We start from the raw sequence: 20,905 nt of genomic DNA on the forward strand, positions 1-20,905 counted from the left end.
GGTGAAACACGTGTTGAGTAATTTGGCGGTGACGGTATATTAGTCCTTTTCTTACTTAGGATGGACTTCCGCGAAGTAACGCCTGATTCCATTAAATACAAAGCTGAAGAGTTAAGACTGTGCGACCTAATGCGGATTTTAGTTAACAGGACATGTATAAACTAATTAATGTAAGTGTAATAAAACAGCTCATTGGAAAACCAATGCTTGCTTGCTTTACTGCCAGCATACACAGCCTTTTTGATTGTCTTGTTAGTGAATTTGTTACGCATACACTTTATTAGTAGCCTTTTTTTTAATTTAAATATTTTTAAGGATACAGGATATTAATTTTTAGTATATTATTAAAAGCAGTACTAGTTAAACTATATGTTACAGCCGTCAGCGTCCTTCACTTTAAATAGAGAAATAATTAAATGACACATACAAATGTACTACACAAACAACAAAACATTTAAACCTTATTTAAAAATTAATAACTTTCCTTCTTATTTCACAATTTTACCGGTACGTTTTTAATCTTAATCTTACAAATGATATTAAGACAATCCGATACCGTAACTAATTTTCCTCAATTGTTATATTTGGCATACAGATACTAACGTACTAATATAAAATAGTAAAACCATAACATTAGCTGCGATAAAAGTTAGATATATGTGAGCATTTGACGATGTAAAAACTTATTAGTACACTATTATATTGGAGCACTTGAACGACGCATATACTGTGGACTACCAGGAGAATCAACAAATTTGTTCTAGATCAACTCCGTATGAAGACCAGACTCTCCACCAGCTCAAAGCGGATTCGGCTTCTTCGGCCACATAGCTCTGAGGTATTAAAAGAATCTCGATAAACTGGCTGTCATAGTAAAAGTAGAGGGAAATAGACCAAGATGGCGATCACCAACCTGATGAGCAGATTCTTTGCAGATGATGGCGGGTTTCACAATTAAGAAAATATTAAAACTTAGGTCATAAAGACCTATGGAGGCAACTAATCGAATCCCAGACCAAAGCTTTCTAAGAAGATCGCGATCTTTAGGTTTAGAATATAAATGACTATGAAGAAGAATATGGGATATATGTCATCTGCTTTCTCTAGATGTTGATTTGTACAATGTTATACGTGTCGTAGGTTATGTGCGTCTTCAGGTAGCGCACGTGAAAGAGTGACGACAGGGAAAGTGTAAATATCGCGTTCAGTTTAAAGTTTAGGAACGTTCAATATTGTGTATGAGAATGTAGCCAATATTGGAGGCGCAACTGCAACTAGCTGGTTGATGGGTTCATCGCGCTGTACAAAAAACTAGCCCCAGATAGGGTACACGGGGCTGAAAATCTGCATAGCAGGTTTAAGAATGCCGCTTTACAATGCATCGGCGTTCACCTTCACCGAACAGATTTCCTCTGTAACCAAATTTGAAACGACATTAATCCTTAATCCTTCAGCTGGTTATACAGAGATTTCGCTATTATATCTCTAACTCCTAGCTCCACAGCATGCAAATTAACCATGTTTTTTTTTTATTTCTTATGGTGATTTTTTGTAGTACTTGTTAAACTTGTTGCTGTCTTTAATCATATTGATTTCATAATACAATCTTGAAAATGTATTAAAGCATTCAATTATTATATTCATATTCTTATAAACAATAACGATAGTTTACCGGCATGAATGAATAATGAAGTGACAATTTTAACGCGTAATAAAATGTTAATTTCATAGAGTTACAAAAGTATTAAATAGTTAGATTGTGAAATAAATATTTAAAATGTTAATTCTTGCGCAAAATATAATACTTTGATAATTAGGTTTCAACTAAACGTATCTTCTTTTATACTTGTTTCTGTGCATGTCGTTATACATTATAATAATGTCAACATTTTTATAAAGAGTAATAATGTACTCGTAATATTAAAAAAAGGATTCAAATATGAAACATCAAATGTATTTCAATTATAAACTGGTGAGCACTACGGCATTTATACATAGAATACATACCTAACTAATACTACCTACATGACTAATGTTAAACTGGGCAAAAAAAATAAAACATCTTTAAAAACACAACTTTGAAATATAGGTTCTGCGGGTAGTAATATTTTTGTTTCAGTCATACACATACACACACGAGCGATGATTTATCAGTCATCTAATTTCGCATCCACGTCGCTGCGTGGAAGTTGAAATTAAATATACATAAATTTGAGCTTCCCGTAAATAAAAGACGGCATTTTTTCGTTTCCATGTCACTTTTTATTGAAATTATTGTTAATGTATTTACCGCTGGCTGTACATTGCGATTTTCGTACATATATCATCTGAAAATTTATTTTCTTGGGTGTTATTTTTACACGATAAACATAGCTGGTATTCTTTATAATTATACGGAGCGAGTTACTAACCTGCCAGTGGGACAGTAGCTCGCTCTGTTGCTCGAATGCCAGTATCTCGACCCGCCTTACCAGGGTTTCACATATGCGAGCTACTGGCATAAAAATAGGCAGCTACTGTCCTGTTGCACTTACATGCCTAGTGCCAGTTGTAGCAAAATATTATCAAAAAATGTTAAAGTGACCGTTGTTCAAACGGTCAGCAAAGCACGTGAAACGATACAGAATTATTCCACACGGAGCTTTTAGTGGGAAGATTTGCACAAATCCCGATTTTTGTTGTAAAGTTCATTTGATTTTTGTAAATTTATAAAAAAAATATATTTTTGTCGGAAGTCCACCTGTCAATTTTCGTATAAAATCATAAAAGAAAAAAATGAAATGTAATAAAAATTTTATATTTAATCGGCACAGGCGGGAGAGTTGCTGCCATTGCATAATTTCATGCAAATTCACGTTCAAACGGGACGCGACTAGTTAGATGGGATAGGCGATATAATAAAGTTTAATGTAGTTCGTAGGCCAGTAGCTGACCGACTCGCACGTTCGTGTTACTGGTATGACGCCGTCACACGGGCGAGTAACTGGAGGCGAGTCGCTCGCCTCCTGGTACTCGCACAATTACTTACCATTGAGGCTTTAGTTGTTTTTAAAAGTGCGATGTCAGCAACTTTTGACACCATTAACAATAATTCGATGGATACAACACACTTCAAACATAATATAGGTGTATTGAAAATATTCTTATGTTGGACCTTTCTTTTTACATAGCTTTTTAAAAATACCTACATAAATCAATTTTTTTTTTGTTACATTTAACTTCACTGGATAATAGATATAAGAAAAGAAGTTTTAGACCATTTAAATTATTCTATTAAAATTCTGTTTTCGTGTTCGATATTAGACTCAACTGAATAGACAATGCCTCATGACAATCGTTCTGTCAATTTGAAAGACTAATTGAACAAAAAGGCAAACAGCTCAGAGTAGCTGTTAGCGTTGTACCCGCATAATTAAAGAGCGCATCCGTTGCGGTCTGAGAAGCCAAACAAACGGCGAGCCATTGTGTGGAGACATGCCTTTTGACAGACGACGGGATCGTTGAATAATTCAAAACTTATGTATTACAGTCACACAATTTACATATGTCGCTTAGTATCAATTGCAATTTAACTCTCTTAACCGACAATCTCGAAGGATTTTTTCGGAATTTATTTCGAACATAAACTTACTAGCTCTTTCGTTAGCAACTGTGTATAATACACTATCCACAAGAAAGAATCGAGGAAGGAACCATCGCCTCGCTGGTGAGCTAAAAGGAAAGTCGCCTGACCTTTTTAGACTTCTATAGGAAGGTCTTACGACAAGAGCGAATAAATAAGTCCTGCTTAAGCAAAAAAGAAAGAAAAGTAATAATAAACTGTAATAATTTTAAAAGTAGAATAAAATTAAACTGCGATAGAGACAATAAGAAAACAAAATTATATCACTATTAAACTTAGATAAATAAATGTAGAGAGTATCTAGGATCCTGCATAGGCGATGGAAGTGAGGCAATGTACGAAAGGAAAAGTAAAAAACAAATACAAAAGGAAATGAATAGAAGATGTTAAAGATGAGAACTGAGTATAACAATAATATTATTCTGTGAAAAATTATCTATAGTTAGATAAAGATCCCGGAAAACGATAAAAAAAATATTAAAAAGTTCATTAAAAAAACTTGGACGTGAGCTTTCAAATCACGCGTTTGAAATCCTTGCAGTTCTACCCTCGTAGCAAACTGATTCTAATTTCTGTCAGAATGGACTCTTCCGACATTCTTCTTCTAACCTACAGTCATCCTATGTGAATAATATCTATAATAATATATTATGAATATGTAGGAAAAAACTTTTTATTCGGAACGACTTCAGATGAAATAAGATCCTTTTGAAGTGTAATCATGAATACGTTAATTGACAAAAACTTTTAAATAATGTATACTTGTTTTTACGCCGTAAATGAGACAGTAAGTATAAATAAACGTAATATTAATATTGAACACGCAACAATAAATGCAAATAGTTTTTAAGATCAAAGAGCTATTTTTAAACTCGATAACGCGTAAATGACAAACACGTTATTTGTAAATGTAACGATAAATATTACGGAAAATTGCGTAAATAGTTAATATACATACAGACAGGCCAGACGCAAAATGAGCGCAATGACAGCTGGTTGCGAAAATCGACGCGCAAAGACAGAAGATATACAACCGGAACTTTTTTGTTTTTTTAGGTGTACGCAATTCTAGAATTTTGAAACCATAACTTTTCCAACTCTCCCCTTGTTATTATCCTTTAAGAAAATAAAAAATATAACTTTTTATTTTAAAATACATAAATTTAAACAATTTTGACTTAATATAAAGTTGTGAAGTTTACCATGAATATAGATTTTTAATGTCATTTTAGTGATAAAGACTTGCATACTATTACACGAAATATTTATTTTAAATAGAAGTTCTCCGCCAATATACAAACCACATGTGGGCAAAGGCATCTGCCTTCTTTTACCAAATAATGTAAACGAAAATTTTATTACTTTCGCGTTAGTGTAAAAATTAATCATTTTACAACAAAGATATAGAACAAATAGGTACATTTGTTTATTATTTTTTAAAACATTTTTTAACAGGAAGTATCACACTTTAATTGACAGCAAAAGAGCTATATGTTAACCCCTTATAAAGGTTTATACACCTGTTTCTAATTATGCTGTATATAATATTAAAAGCTATGTGTACATAATTATTTTCTTTAATATTAATATCTAGAGTATACGAAAAAAAGTTTATGATAGCTTTTCGTTTTGGCTGTACAATTTACACAGTGGAGGGTAGTTGAAATCGACTGGTGAAAATCCAACTTCCGTTCCAATTCTACGTAAATTATGAATAGCAGTAAGGCACAACGACGGACGTTCGGTCATTTGTAATTGACAGGTTTTTGTTTGTTTTCATACGTTTCAGTACCGTTACTTGTAGCGGTATATACCCTATTAAACGTGGCGTGATTAATCGCTTCATCGAATTCTTCTGTATTGCTTCGTCAATATTGCATGTTATCAAATTATTATCCTATCCTTGTACTGATAGCCCAGATACTATCTAAGCTATGCAAGATGACGTCGGGAATAAATGAATAATAACGCATACGTTTTATGACGAACACGCGATACTATAAGTAGATATAATAATACTACAAATATTGTCTACAACCAAGTATAGATGGCACGCAATATATCATGTACGTCGTCCGCAGGAAAAAAATATATTGTAATGCAATAAACCTATGTGCTCCCTATAATTCTGCCGAACTAAACAGGGAAACATGGGAAAAGAAAGAATATTTCTACCATAGCCGATGAAATGAACCGACTTTATGTTACCCCCTAGAATGTATGAAATTTGGTAGACAGCGATGCATTTTCAACGCACATTGTTGTTCGTTTAAAATGGGTCATTCGACCTGTTGTGGTATGTTCTGTGTTAAAAATAAATAAATGAAAACCTTGGACGAAGTATTAATCCTTAACACGGTATGTGTGGCTTAAAAACTATACATACCATACATATTGCATAAATAGCAAAATGTATATATATGTGTGTATATATATATATGTGTGTGTGTGTGTGTGTGTGTGTATATATATATATATATATATATTTATATATACACACAGTATAGAAATCTGATGTTAAACAAAAAAAAATCTGGTTCCTTCCGTTTTATAAAAGGGGAATTGTATGCGTAACCAAAAAAGAAACACGGGACTTTAATGCCCGCTTTTATAAGCAATGTCCTAATACTAGTTATTCCAAGATTATCATACATTTTAAACTATGACATTAACAAACACTTGCAAGAGTACCCCCTCCCTTAACCACGTCATTTCAAAAATTGCTCCCAATCTTCTCGCTTTATGCTGCATCTTCTTTTCATTCGTAGCCTCTTGGTTAAGCACGCATCATCGTGTGGGTAGTAGTACAGCCTTTAAAGCAGCCAAGGCGACTACAAAACTAAACCAAAAGCCTGCGTAACCAAAACACTCATGTGTACTAAATAATTTCACGTGTTGCTTATTACCGCGAGCAGTTTTCCTTTTAACGCACGCACACGTGACCGCAGAGCGCGTCACTTAATTAGCAAACTTGAATTGACCGCAATTAATTGAATGAAATAATAATATATTGTACAGTCACGAACAACAGCGTGGAACGTGAAATTGCATATAATCAGCATAAATGTATAATTGATAACATTATAATTATTTTACATAATGATAATTCAGAATAATTCAAGTTTAGAAATTTCAAAATCTATTTGAGAAAAAAAAAAGTTTCGCTAAAAGTATTGCTATACTAAAAACACGATAGTTTTTAAAGATATATTAGGGGGACCGGAAAGTAATGTCGTTTCTGTCTACATATTTTACAGAAAAACAGATTGATTTTTACCGCTCCGTCATTGACTTAGATGGCAAAAGGTTGTTGACAAGAAGGTGAATATATTGTTGATTAGAAATAAAATCTTATTAAAAATATAGTCGTGTGAATTTAACTAAAAGCGACATTACTTTCCTATCCCCGTAATAACTGGAAAAATATCCAGTGATATATTAAAAATAAACTCGATTTTTTTCTATATAAATTACAGAGTAAATTAAAAAACCTGCCCTTTTATACTGTGGCAATAAAAACTATGACAAGGCATGTTAGAATGTAGTGAAACAAAAGATATTTTGTACCGTAGAGTTCGTAATAGAAATGATTTTGTATGCTACAATACCTAAGTAATGAAATACGTTATATTTGCTTATTTTCTATTGGATAACGATAAGCTACAACATATGATGGTTTAGTCTGTCGAGGAATAACGATTTTGTGCAAATAGTACAGATTCTTTTTAATAACGCGTTCGCGTGAGTTAGGGTCAAGTAACGAACCAATCAGGGGTGGTAATTTTCAGCAGTCGCTGATGAGGCCCCCTCGGGACGTGATTACTCGCAGTATCGAGGGGTACCCGTGCAGTTCGTGTTAATTAATTTAAATTTTTACTTAGGATAGTTCATAGCGATCACTTGTGTATGTATAATGATAGCCTTCAACTTAAAAAATAACCTAAAAATGGTTCCAACGGCCTGATCGAGTCCACAACAAATTCTGTTATAATTCGAATAACTATATATTAATATTGTTATGGTTTACTATTTGTCCCTACAGACTTTGTATCACCAGAAATTATTAGCCTGCCGCATTTTAATAGAAAAAATAAATTAAAGTCATAAATTTCATAGTGATAAATTTAATTTTAAACCTTTTACACCTATCAATCTATATTCTGAATTAAATTGTACTGTGATATAATAAGAAACCTACTCTGGTATTATAGGAGTGAAGTAGAAGCAAGAAAAGTAATGTATAGAAGAACACTAATAAACCAGAGAAACGTGAAATATTGTAAATAAAAATAGAGAAACGTATGACTGAAAATGTGACGGCAAAAAAAGGAAAGAAAAAAAATAAAAAGACGTGATAACATACTGAATAGTAAAACAACCAGTACTTCCCATGATAGTGGTTAAAAAAAATCCTATAGTCTTATTCAAAAGTCCCTTCAGTCACATACTTTTGTGTCCATAAAAGCATGTCTATATGGTATAATCCATACACAGAAAAACACAGGTTTTACGCAAATATTTAAACAACAAACACAACGGTTACCTACATTTCGAAGGACGTCAATAGCGCGTAAAACTAACTTAAATTAGAGCAAAAGGTCGATAAGGCGTGTAATTGAACTAAAGAGGTCGCAAGCAATCTGTTCAGGGAAACACTGAGCAAATTACAGCGACTGGGTTCGCTATTATCGACAACATAGCTCCAGCGCCGGCGGGCTTATGGAGATCAAAGAGTTAGGCCAACTGCTATCGACATACGTTTGTGAAAATAGATAGTTCATTAGAAAATTATATACATCCTTATTGCTTATAGGTAAATCACAGTATATAACTCGTTAAATAGCAAAACTTTTTTTACACCTGTAAAAAATCCTGTAATAAGTGATCACTTTAAGTAAAATTTAATTTTTGTCCATTGGAATGCGACATGTCAATAACTTTTAGCAGTACAAAGTCTGCAGGGATAGATAGACATAAGAATTTATTTTAAAACATGTTTATACGAACTTTGAAAACGTTTTTTATCTATTGCGATATTTATTATTTCGGAAACCATTTATTAGGGGGATCCGAATGTTATGTCGCTTACTTAAGTTATATTCACACGATTACGTTTTTGACAAGTTTTTATTTCTAATCAACAATATATTCACCTTCGTTATCAAAAGCCTTTTTTCGCCGAAGCGGTAAAAATCAATCCGTTTTTTTGTAAAATATGTCGACAGAAACGACATCACTTTCCGGCCCCCCTAATAAATTATATCGACCTAAAATTTTTAATTATCTCTTACAACTCCTCTTTACATTTGTCACTTCACACAATCTGACTGTTTATCAGAACAGAGATAATAAGAAAAACTGCTATTTCTTTGCAGAAGAACGAACATGGTATCTTCTTTTTGTCTAAAGGGAGATTTGTGTCTGCCTTCAGATTATTTGCACCTTAAAGAGACGCTCCGGTCTCGATGTCCGCTTGGTCAATTTGTATAACACTTTAGTATTATAATATTTAATGGAATCAGGCGTTACCTCTCGGAAGTCCATCCTAAGTAAGAAAAGGACCAATATCTAGCCACTTCCAGAGTCAACTCCGTGTTTGGCACTAATCGGTGTAACATAACTCCTGAAGATGCCCCGTGGAGGGGTGAAACACGTGTTGAGTAATTTGGCGGTGGCGGTTGTGTGATTCGCATTGTTTGCCGCATACGCACTTATCAGCGGGCTGGCGGGCGGTGCATTTTGTTGCATGACTACCCCTGCATGTGCGGAAGTGGCCAGATATTGGTCCTTTTCTTACTTTAGTATTATAAAACCAGAAATGTTAACATTCTATTTCTGAATGCTCCATACAAGAATCCTTAATGTATTACTATTCATACCATTCGTTTGAGATAAGTCTTGTGTAGTAAAGAGAACATATATCATGTTGATAAAAAAGTGAATAATTACAATTTAATGTTTCATGGCAGCTCATAAACATACACTTCATTAGATCTCAGAATTAGAGCGGAGGTGGACAGCGAACGAGTTATTTTTAACGCAATGCGAGCACGGATCAATACTACTCGTCTATACAATTGTTTAGCTGGAGCAAATGTAGTGGAACGGATGTTTTACAATCCTTGAATGCGATTTACATACGAAATATAGCGACCATCGCTGCACTATTGCGCTTAAAATAACTTTAAAGTAAAAATTACGTAAATATTCATTCGTTATAGTTTTTGATGTTTATTCTGTGTATTATTGCGGAACATGTAAAAAAAGTAAATTGTTTATCTTGAGAGATATGCATCTCTGCCTTTTGATTTCTAAATCAAGTCGTTTTTAATTGGTAATTCGTGTATTCGTCGAATAAGTTCCCTATATAATAGGTTATCATGGAAAAAGTAGTAGTGGGTATATCCCCAATACTACTTTTTGATTACCTTACATTTCTGTCACATTCACTTGCAAGAGTACCTTTTCTTAACCACGTAATTTAAATGGTTGTTAACAGTTCCTTTACAAGTAATAACTACAAACTGTTGTTAAATTTGCGAATTAAAAATATATTAAAACTTCATTTTAGGATATATCAAATTAATAAACAGCGGGGCGTGAATGTCTGGTGTAATGCGGTAGAGTGCTCTTCGTGCGTCTGTTATGATGTAGGCCCTGTCATCTTAGCTTTTACGGCGCGAGCGGTTTGAAAGCTCTTGTCTTAAAAATGGGCGACGTAACGTCTGGCCACACTATACGAATTTAATGTCACTTTGAAAAGCTTAGAAGTAATCTTAAATATAAATAATATTTCGTGTCGTTTGCATCGTCGTATGAGAAGTTACGATAAATAAAATGTCATTATAATAGAAAGTTGTATTCTTTTAATATTTAACACGTCGAAAAACTCGAGAAGTCTCATTTTTGAATAGACGCTTATGTACTGAACATCAGTTTTAGAGAAAGGCGTCTGAGCTGTTATCTTATTGGCTCAGCTGCCCAAACTAAGGTCTAATGGACTCATACGAACAGTCAAATCACGGAGTTTCCAACTTATCGAACTTTGCGGCTTTTAATGAAATAAATAATGTACAGTACTAAGCTGTAAATCAGCTGAGGAGGAAACTGTAATACTACCTCGCAAGCCAGATGCTGACAGATTTTTTTTCACTTACTAGTCCGTCTTTGACCACCAACTCGCCTCTTGGAAAGCCTGTTAAACAAAAAAATTACAATATGAGTATTTATTAATTAGTTTATATTAGAAAAAGAATAACACAGTTATTGTAAAAGCCTACAAATTTACTTTGCCTACAGCGATGTTACGTATTTTAGGGTGATTTATTTCTTAAGAAAAGGACCAATATTTAGCCACTTCCGCACATGCAGTGGTAGTCGTGCAATAAAATGCACCGCCCGCCAGCCCGCTGATAAATGCGTATGCGGCAAACAATGCGAATCACACAACCGCCACCGCCAAATCACTCAACACGTGTTTCGCCCCTCCACGGGGCATCTTCAGGAGTTATGTTACACCGATTAGTGCCAAACACAGAGTCTAAGGATTCCTGAACAGCATCTTTTTACTAATATCTGTAGTTATTAAGTTCCCCGTCTTGTGGCGCGACGACATGAAGTTCCACGAGCAATACACATATCATCTCAAGTACACGCAGCCATTTGCCGTCTGTGACGCGTGTGTAAACGCACCTACTTACAGTGAATTATTCATGTGCTCCGCATACAGAAATGTCGTCCGCAAGGCCCGCGTTCGACTCGGATATTATAACATAATTAACCGTATTGCTTATGTGATCTATTCACAACGGGGACGTATTATTCCAATCATAATTTTATTATTCGTTATTGATAGAGTAGGTTTTCCTCGTGTATGTTGTACTATATGTTGTAATCATTAAAACGTTTATAACTAGCCTAATGAAATACAGACATATAATAATTTATACTTTACGTAAGCGAGATAGCTGCGTTCAAATAAATCTAAGAATTGTTCAAGAATTTTCTATCATAGAAATAAAAAAAAAAACTTTTTCACAATTAGTAAACAGATAAATAAACAGAAGTATAGAATCAAGTTGTTTTTAAAACGCAAATTCCATGCAGAATGTATAACAACGTCGTTATTGTCTACATTATGAGGAATAAATTCTGAACGCCTTTACACGAACCCAACCTTGGCACATAAAATCGTATGTATAAGTAATAGTGATAGCATAGTAATTTCATTGCCTTGAAGTCCTAAGTAAATCTCTTATAAAAGAGACGTTTTAAGTTTAAATAGGATAGGACTTAATAATATTTACAAATCCCGTTCGGAAATTTACGGACGCCGTCAGCGCAGGAACGCGCCTAGTGACGTCCGGAGAATTTCGTTCCCCTACTACTATACTACTACTATAGTGTAAGCTCCCGCTAGCTTGAGAGAATTTGAGGCGGGCAATGAATTGACGCGGTATCAAACCGTAGTTACGTTACCACGAGGAGTAGCTTGAACAACAAATACCACCGTACGGGCTGGCCATAATGATACAGTGAGAGGGACTGCCAGTGGTCCTTAATCGAGAGATACGTAGCTAGGGGGAGGCGAGCGGGGCGGCCGCACCAGGCACCACAAGTAGGGGGGGGCACCAAAGTTGATTTTTTTTGAATGATGAATAATAAAATGTTAAAAGATAAATGAAAACCACAAATTAAAATAAATAACATAAAAAGAATATCAAATTTTACTATTTTTGTGCTAAAAAAGTTGTTAAATAATATGAACATTAAAAAAAAATAAACGGTTACAAATTATAATATACACAGTGTTTAAGCCTTTCATCGCAAAACACACAAAGTGTTTTTTAAAAGGGCCCTAAATGACAAAATAATAAATTATTACATTATTGCAAGATTATTTAATGATAAATAGATTAAATAATCTTGCAATAATTTCAATAGAACATGAACTAGTCGACACTATTGATTTTGAAAATGTGATTAATAACTTTGCAGGCCAAAAAGCGAGGAGATCTAATGTTATTTTATATATATTTATAATTATTTTGAACCAAAAAATATATATTTTAACTACATTCTGTTCTGAATTTTGAAATTATTTAGACTCTTCTTTAGGGGAGAGGGGAGGCACGGGTTCGAATTTCTCCCTCCGATAAGATATGACCAGGGTTGGGTTAATACTAGACCGCCCAAGGAAGTCATTTTGACTTATTTTAAATTTGATTTAGACAACCATTATACTAATAAAAAATTCTTAAAATTCTTTTTAATGTAAATATTTATAATAACATATTATATCGCCGTAAATAAAATATAAATATATCAAAAATCAATTTTATATATATTTCTTTTCACATTATTTATTCTTTCGAATTACAATAACTTTAACTGTCTTTATAAAATATAGCTATATACTAAACTTCAGTCTTTTTAATGTAAATAGTGGAGCGATTTTCACCGGTAGACTAGAAAATAAAAGTATCAGTTTTCAGTTTTTTTTCCCGCCTATGTCACATTTTAAAAAGATAAAGAAAAATAACTTCAGAATAAAAATGAACGCATGAATTTTAGGGTTTATCTATTAAAGTTTTAGTTAAATTATATCATAAATACATTTAAAAAACTTTTAACTTAAACGGTTTTTTTGATAACCATATGTTATTGTTATGGTGGTTGTGGAAAAATATGTACCTAGTCCGCCATATTGGAAAGGCGTCCATCTTGAATTTTAAATTTTGACATATTCATCGTGTTTTACTAGTGTAGCCCTTTCATTTGATACCCATATTGAGGGAGTTAAGGAAAAATATGAAATTCGCCATTTTGTATCGGCGACCATCTTAAATTTATAATGTTATTGATTTTATTATATTGTATTGTCATCTAAATTAAATGTATGTACCAAATTTCAGATTAATCTGACAACGGGAAGGTGCTTAAATTTCAATTTCTAATTTTGATCCAAACAAACAAATTCCGTACGGGTCGAACTAAATAAAACCGTTTAAAAATATACCAACGATTCCAAACTACCCAATATGGAACCCGTAAGACTTTTGGTAACAAAAATGTTTAGTTATTACTTGTATTAGTGGTAATGTTTCTAATTACACTTAGCTCGCAAACGTAGTAAATATTTCATTGTTTGTCCGTTGCCGTTCTATACAGATACTTTTCTTTTAGTTTAACATTACCCGTCTAGCGACGACGTATGCATACAAATATAGGACGTAATTTATTTATCATTCGATCATATGTTTATTACTTTGCATGCTTTAGTCATTTATAATAACAACGATATTTAGCTTGAATAACTATTTCGTTTTTCTCTGTATTTAAATTCTCTGTATTAATACAATATATCATCATCTTTATCGTCCTATTAAAACTAATAACCATACGACAAAAGCAACTGGTCATAAAGTTGTTAAAACTTTGAAAAGTTCTTTTCCGGCATCTAATTTGACGTCATACAGACGGAAAAAAGTGATCTGACATTGATAGGTTCCTTGTCAGATGAAATATAAGTCAGATGAAAATAATTGTCGACGAGAATATAGTAAAAAAAACCCTTCTCCTGGTGTTACCACAGTTCTTAAGAATCTTTTCTCTTTCCTTCATAAAAATGTAGAATTTTATAAATATAGTCATAGTAAATGGAATCGCAACCAAAAAATACTTTTGAATCTTAAACGCACATTAATAAACCGAACGATGAGCCCATGCCAAGGACGCACCGAAATAATCTGGTAGAGACAATACCGTGCATAATCACGAACAGGATCTAAATGTTGAATAGCAAGTGTTGCCAGTTATAAACACAAAAGTAAAGATGGGGAAAAATATAATACTTATTTTCGAAAGTAATTCATTTAATCTGATAATTTATTTATTACTACAATGTATATCTACACTATCATACGCTAGAAAATATATATATTATTGCATAGAAGTAACGAAAGTACAATAGGCGGTCTTACCGCACGAGCCGATTTCTTCAAGACAACCATAGTATATAAACATAACATAGAATCATAATAATAAAAATGCAAAATGGCGTTCCGGAATTTCTAGGAGACGACCTTAGCATTACTTCGAAAAGGTTTGTATTTTATTAGAGGGGTGTCGACTGAAATGAAAACAAAATGATTATATAATATATGTATGATAAGATGTAGCTACTTATGTAAAATTAACTGATAATATATAGGTAATATTAAAAAACATCCAAAAATAAACCATTTTTTTTTTGGAAAATGATTTGTTGTAATTCCGCTGCAAACTCTCCAAAACACTCTATAGAACACCGATAAACTGGCAATTTTTCACAAAAACAATACACAAAGTTTTATACTGACATGCAACAGTAGTGATCTAAAAACAAAAAATCAACCTACATTCGACTAGCACCACATCGGAGAGGAGGCATATGTCCTTGACATTGAAAAAAAAAACACAAAGTTCTAATTAAGATGTCTTCGTCTAAAGTCTTTATTTAATAGGATTAATATTATTTTATTTAAAACTTTATTGTACATAGTTCAATTTAATTTATCAATAAAATACTAAACAATCTAAATGTAAGCGACAATATATATTTTTTTTATTTGGTAAATTGTGTAGAGAGATGGCAATACTGAAATCACCAACGAAAGCGCCAGACAGGGCACATATCGGAAACAAAAGGTATCGCGTAATGTTTAATGTATAGAGTGCGTACAAAGATAACCCAATCGCCGTATCGCTATTGACAAAACGAGTACCGGCCTATTTATGCGCGGATATTAAGGAGCCCGATTTATATGCAGCCAATTCTACCAACACGCTTCGGTATACATAAGACGATATTTGCGACAAATAAAACTAAAATCTACGTACGTATATATATACTAACTGACCCCTTTCGCGAACTTAATGAATACCTTTTAAATCCCTTCTTGTGTGGAATTTCATGACTCCTCTCTCAGCTGATCTGTACTCCACGGAACTAATATTCTTACCAAATTTTTCATTAAAATTGACCAAGCTTTATGGTCCCTTGGTGAACATTAACCAGGTCGTCGGTCCAACAAATGGTGGACATACCCACGCCTCATCTACCGGTCTATTATATCAGTCATCGTAGCGATCTATGAGAGATTTTTAATGAAATCAGGCGTTACCTAGCAGAAGTCCATCCTAAATAAGAAAAGGACCAATATTTACCACTTCCGCACATGCAGTGGCAGTCGTGCAACAAAGTGCACCGCCCGCCAGAGTCTCTGTGTTTGGCACTAATCGGTGTAACATAACTCCTGAAGATGCCCCGTGGAGGGGTGAAACACGTGTTGAGTGATTTAACGGTGGCAGTTGTGTAATTCACATTCTCTGTATTCCGGTTGTTGTACATGTTGTTAGCCTTGTGAGGCTCTTACAACTTCGTCGAACTCAGGGCTCGCGGGTCGAAGACAGAAGACAGTAGTGTAATTATAATTCACATTGTTTGCCGCATACGCATTTATCAGCGGGCTGGCGGGCGGTGCACTTTGTTGCACGACGACTACTGCATGTGCGGAAGTGGCTAAATATTGGTCCTTTTCTTACTTAGTCTATGGGAGAGGTTTGGAGCCTTGCAGTGGGCGTCTATTGGCTGAAAAGAAGAAGAGGAAGCCTTATGGTGCCTTAGAGATATCGCAATAAGTCAATGCATAGGTGCAAACTGTATTGACATTGTTACATGATTCCATTTTTCTTTTTTTAGTTAATTATACAATACTTTACAGAGAAGTTCTTGGGGAAATAAAAATTAGATAATCTTTGACAGTTCACTTTGAGATTCGAATTGATTAATCTTAGCTAATCGAGGCGTGGGTAGGCCCCTTATAGGTAGACCGATGACGTAGTCAAGATCGTGGAAAGTCGCTGAATACGTGCAGCGCTAGACCGGTCAAGGTGGCGATCTTCAAACGCCTTGTAGTGGGCGACTTACATGACGTTGATGATTCAAAAATAAGACAGGATAACTTCTGCTGTGTCGGCTGGTTATTTTTATTCTTCCAACTTAAATTGGTGATTCTATGTGATACTTCATGTTAAATTTAACATACCTTTTTAAATTGTAGCACATGACATTTTTTATTTACACAGAACCCTGTACTAGGTTTTTTCATTGCTTTCTCGCATCGTTAAAGAGCCAATAGATTTTACCTACGTGTTATTTAAACTTAAAAAGTGAGCACAATTAATAATTCTATCTACGCTTTCGAAAATTCTGTCTTGAGTAAAGTATGTAATTTGCATCTTGATTACTTATACTGTCTGATATCGCTATAATTTGACAATAGTCCATTGCAAGACGTATTTCTTTGACTACAAGAATCTTGTTGGTACACAAAACTATATATTAACTATACATTAACTAATACTAATACAAAGTATTAGGGAGACCGGAAAGGAATATCGCTTTCTTAAGTCAAATTCACACGATAACAAACAACAACGATATACTCACCTGCGTTATCAACAACCTTTTTCCATGTAGTATACAAATTATCAATGCTGGAGGTATAAAAATCTATCGGTTTTTCGGTAAAATATATCGACAGAAACGGCATTACTTTCCAGTCCCATTAATATAACAATAACTATTAAATTTAGGACATTTTTAGAACTGATGACAAAAAGAAAACCGACTGAGTTAATAATAAGCTCCTCTATGACCTGGACGCGCTTAGAAATGACGTAGATTTAAGTTGAAGCTTGTCAATGTAAAGGAAAATGATTTGATTGCAGTTTCTATCAAATAGAAGTACGCAAGCGATCATTACTTATCGGATTTCTGATTATTTTTATAAATACATTTACAGAAAGTAACAGAAACAAAAACGATAATCCTGGCACCTTATGATCAGTGGCGTATTCCGCGCCTCAACACATGTTAATTACTGACTGGTGCAGTGCATTTGCAACTTCCTTATAAATTTTTTATACTTTTTAAATTGACGGTATGCATCGCGATACAGTTTTGCTCATACGTTTTGTTCTGTCTGTCTACTAAAACCTAGTTTTGTAAAATTAATATTAAATGACTATCATTTTCATTTGTTTAATCTGTTTATACAGTCCATCCGCTCTCCAACATTTTTTTAATACACTCAAACCAATTTTTGTGTGTCCTTTTTTTGGGTGATTTTTTTTGCAAATCAGCAAGGTCCTTATTCACCGCACAAAAAATATTTTATAACTATTAAAGTTTTGTGAATTTATATGCGTTTTCTTCTATCCGGTTTTTATACAATAAATAAAAACAGGTTTGAATGTATAAAATAAGTCGGACAACACGTGTAAGCGTGGACACGTTCGTACGCGCGTAAATCGGAACGAGGATGTTTAAAGCGTAGCATAATAAAACAAAACGCCGGGTAGTGTTAGTTGTTTACACGCCGTTTGCGCAATTGTACGGATCCGGCGTGTTTATGGCGAGCTTTATAAAATCCGCGACGCCGCTGTGATCCGACGAGCGCGGCAAGCGGCCGACGCCGCTGCCAAATTTGCCGGCGTCTGTTATATTTAGGGAGAAGGGATATCGCGAGATTAATTCGTCGCGGTATTATCGGGATAGAGACGCGCTATTAAACCGTGATTCGATTGGGTGGATACCGCTCTTTAAATAAATCATAGTGCAAAAAAATTTTCAAACCATTACTGTCAGATAAATTTGAAGTTTTTTAGTTCACTATTTGCACAGGCAACTGCGGACTTATCTAAGCTAATATGTTTGATTTATTTTAGTATTTATATATGAATAAATATGAATTCAAAGAAGTATGTATGTTTGTATGTACACGTCGACTATCCTCTGTATGTCCTTCATCTATTTTAAATTAAATAATAATTTTTAATTACCATCAGTGATAATTGTCCGTTGCCCATTCCATTACAAATCTACTTGTTGCTTTGGTTACGTGTGCAATAAAGATAATTAAATTAAATTATTAACTTTATATTTATCATGATCACACGTGTACGTCACAAAGAAGAGATGAAAAGAAATAAAAAGGGAAACAGAACAAAAACGTGAGAGTTTAAAATTAGTATGAACTTTAGGTACAATATTATGGTATTTTTCAACTTAAAATATATAGCTACAAAGTTGAAATTGCGCTGTGATAGAAGCATCGGAGAAAACCTCACGATTAACTGTAGTAGTTACTACAAATCAATACTAAGTTGAACTATCGTTAAAACTTTTAACAATGTTGTTAGATTTTTTACCAGTTTCTTTGATATTTTTATGAATCTTGAATTCCTTTTACCTTCCTTGTTAGTCAGTTATCACTGTTTGTAATTTTTTATATCATGTATTACATGTTTTGAAACATTTTTTTTGGAAAAAAATCAAAATATCTTTATTCAAGTGGGCATTAACATGTACTCACAGGCATCTGTAGTAAGCTACCACCAGCTCAGAACGCTGATCTGTTGAGAAGAGCCGACCAGAAACTACACTATAATAAAACCATGCAAATGAGTCAACAAAGTTTCACGCATTACGGTCAACAAAAATATATTTGTAGCATTAGAAATAAGTACTTTATTATACCTACATCCTTAAATAGTTAAGGAAATAAACAATATTACACGACACACGATTTATTTAACTTTTCATAATTATCTAAAAACTATGTGGATAGAAATTTATTATTATATTTTGTACGTTTACAATAAATGCAATAAATCTAAAAAATAGCGGACGTCCACAGTCTTTAATAAAATTAATAAAAAAATAAAACTGCGCAAAACATTACTGGACTATCATTTACTAAATTCGAAACGCATATTTAAAGTAAATTAACGGAAAAGACTTATTATTTAATAAACGCATATTTAAATGACTAAAACTCTTGGCAATTGTTGCTTGATCATTTTATTTTCACTTAGGCTATATCTGACAGAGTGTATATGTACAAAACCGTTTTAAACTTTATTAAAAGATGTATCATTGTGGAGTTTCTTCCTGATTCTTCTCCATAACTATAACACCTCGCGAAGCAGAAGAGTTAAAATATAAATAGATTTAAAAAGAAACGTAATAAATTGACGAACAATAACAGTTCCGTTGGGTTCCAATGTTGAATAAATGAATTTTATCTTATCTGTGTTGTTAGGGAAAAGGCAATCGTTTACGTTAAAACAAAATATCTTTACTTACCTGCACTACCGTTAATTAATTACGTACTTGATTAAACGATCATGTAAAGTGTTTTTATAACGTATCCCGTGCATAATATTTATGCTTAAGTCGTTGAGACGCGACGTCTGCATATTAATTTTCTCTACGGTGCATTTCTATTGCATCCTCAGACATTATAATCTCTATTATCACAACGCCCCAGACTCAGATTTGTACAGCTTTATAGCTCATGGGATTCAGATCCGTGAAGCTATAAAAAGACGGAAAGGCTTGGCGTCGAACATCAATCGAATTTATTCACTCCAGTCAGACGTACGAAAATAGCATCGACAGAGCTAAAAATGTTAAATAAAAAATCTATATCGCGTTACTATTTTGAGGCATAGAAACCATAAAACGTTGCGAGTTACCAAAATATCAAAACGGTTGCGTAAGTAGCAGCTATTTACGTAAATGGCGAACGGAGTGGTTTCCCGAATTTTATATTAAATTTTTCCTGCTGATATTGTTTTTAAAAATAAATTGGTTTAATAAAGCATTTTCCGACACACATGCGAATCTCAATTAGAGTAAGGACAGCCATCACGTATTTTAATCTATTAATAATGTATGTTTATTAAGGAACAATTCGACAATGAAAATTTCTCACGTTGGTTCTATGGAACTCGAAATTGTGAAGGTGAAGCCCGACTCTGCTCATATACTGTCAATAATTTATGGTACGCTCTATCCAACAGTGGTTTCAAAAAAAAGTACGTATTGCCAATATGGTAAGAAAAATCTTTTCAAAATTACAATCACTACAAATTAAAATTAACGATTGCTTACTATCTATCAGAAGTATATATATAACTAAGACTAGAAGTATATATGTCAGAGTGATCACTTTATACCGGGTGATTCGTAATAGATGTAAGTTTTAAAAGGGTGAATGCATCTGTTTTATCGTTTTCTATCTTATACTCTTTTATATTAATAAAATGTGTAATTGTAGGGTAGATGAAAATTTTGTTATCAACAATGACAGGATCGTCGCTTAAACCGCCTTAGGAACTTTTAAAAAGAGAAACATAATCCAGTTTTAATTTAAACATTATTTTTGATTATAG

At 33.5% G+C, this 20,905-nt stretch overlaps 1 long non-coding RNA gene across 1 annotated transcript in view; it reads right to left on the minus strand.

Annotated features, from left to right (window-relative positions):
• Positions 1-20,905, minus strand: part of LOC137927140 (uncharacterized) — an 84,332-nt gene that overhangs the window by 29,885 nt on the left and 33,542 nt on the right. Inside the window, exon 2 of the long non-coding RNA XR_011107747.1 lies at positions 10,742-10,817. This is a non-coding gene — a long non-coding RNA (uncharacterized lncRNA). The remainder of the gene's footprint in view (positions 1-10,741; positions 10,818-20,905) is intronic.

Source organism: Battus philenor, unplaced genomic scaffold, assembly GCF_028537555.1.
Source record: "Battus philenor isolate CCGP_79_NKW_IND1 unplaced genomic scaffold, ilBatPhil1.0.hap1 SCAF_3, whole genome shotgun sequence".
NCBI classification, from domain to species: domain Eukaryota; kingdom Metazoa; phylum Arthropoda; class Insecta; order Lepidoptera; family Papilionidae; genus Battus; species Battus philenor.